This window comes from Arachis ipaensis, chromosome B4, assembly GCF_059453495.1.
Source record: "Arachis ipaensis isolate K30076 ecotype BB chromosome B4, ASM5945349v1, whole genome shotgun sequence".
NCBI classification, from domain to species: domain Eukaryota; kingdom Viridiplantae; phylum Streptophyta; class Magnoliopsida; order Fabales; family Fabaceae; genus Arachis; species Arachis ipaensis.
The window spans coordinates 102,916,007-102,917,636 of NC_142439.1; the positions used below are offsets into that span (position 1 = coordinate 102,916,007).

Sequence of the window (1,630 nt, forward strand, 5' to 3'; positions counted from 1 at the left end):
GAACTCCTTTCTTCTGAGTTGTCCCATTATTTACAGGATTCCTTTCAGAAGTGTACATGAATTGGTTATTTGCAACCATTTCAATGAGTTCCTAGGCTTCTTCAGGCGTCTTCTTCAGATGAAGAAATCCACTAGAAGAGTTGTCCAATGACATCTTGGACAGTTCAGACAGACCATCATAGAATATGCATACGATGCTCCATTCTGAAAGCATGCCAGAAGGACACCTTCTGATCAACTGCTTATATCTTTCCCAAGCTTCATAGAGGGATTCGCCTTCCTTCTGTCTGAAGGTTTGGACTTCCACTCTAAGCTTACTCAATTTTTGAGGTGGAAAGAACTTTGCCAAGAAGGCATTGACCAACTTTTCCCAAGAGTTCAGGCTTTCTTTAGGTTGTGAGTCCAACCATGTCCTAGCTCTGTCTCTTACAGCAAAAGGGAAGAGCATAAGTCTGTAGACCTCAGGGTCAACCCCATGGGTCTTAACAGTGTCACAAATTTGCAAGAATTCAGCTAAAAACTGATGAGGATCTTCCAATGGAAGTCTATGATACTTGCAATTCTGCTGCATTAGAGAAACTAATTGAGGCTTAAGCTCAAAGTTGTTTGCTCCAATTGCAGGAATTGAGATGCTCCTTCCACAGAAGTCAGAAGAGGGTGCAATAAAGTCACCAAGCATCTTCCTTGCATCTCCACCATTGTTGTTGGGTTTGGCCATGTTTGTTTTGTCTGCTTCCTTTTCAAAAATTTCTGTTAGGTCCTCTCCAGAGAGTTGTGCTTTAGCTTCTCTTAGCTTTCTCTTCAAGGTCCTTTCAGGTTCAGGATCAGCTTGAACAAGAATGCCTTTGTCCTTGTTCCTGCTCGTATGAAAGAGAAGAGAACAAGAAAGTATGGAATCCTCTATGTCATAGTATAGAGATTCCTTGAGGTGTCAGAGGAAAAGAAGAATAGAAGGATGAGGTAGAGAGGAGAATTCGAACTTATAGAGAGGGAGTGAGTCCGAATTGCTAATAGAGGAGAAGTGTTAGTCTTAAATAGAAAAAGGTGAGGAGGGAGAAAAATTTCGAAAACAAAATTTAAAAAAATTTAAATTAATTAAAAGAAATTTAAAAAAAAGGTTGATGGTTTTCGAAAATTAAAAGTGAGAAAGTGGTTAAGTGGTTTTGAAAAAGATTTTGAAATTAGCAATCAAAAAGATATGATTGAAAATTATTTTGAAAAAGATGTGATTGAGAAGATATGATTGAGAAGATATGATTGAAAAACAATTTAAAAAGATTTAATTTTTAAAATTAATAACTTGGCTAACAAGAAATTTAAAAGATATTGTTCCGAGGATTACCTGAAACTGTAGGTCGATCTCGGACGAGATCTTCTGTGCTGATCGGAGATGCCGTGTTCGGATGTGAGTGGTGGCCGGAGCTATCGTATCCGACTTGTTGAGCTTGGTTGCACTGCTGATCCTTCGTTACCGGAGGGTGGGAGGTACCTGCAAGGGACTTTGATGCTTAAGTTAGCAAGGGTATTAAGCAGGTTTTTAGTAGAATCAGAGTATGAGTTATACCTGGGTGCTCTAGTGTATTTATAATGGTGTGGAGTGACCTTTTTAGATAAGATAAGTTAGTTATCT

General features: G+C 38.7%; 1 non-coding gene across 1 annotated transcript; it reads left to right on the plus strand.

The window, feature by feature from the left end:
• The first annotated feature begins 212 nt into the window (after positions 1-212).
• LOC148568619 (small nucleolar RNA R71) lies at positions 213-316 on the plus strand. Its single transcript, XR_015882669.1, has one exon. It is a non-coding gene; the product is annotated as a small nucleolar RNA R71 (small nucleolar RNA).
• Positions 317-1,630: the final 1,314 nt, after the last annotated feature.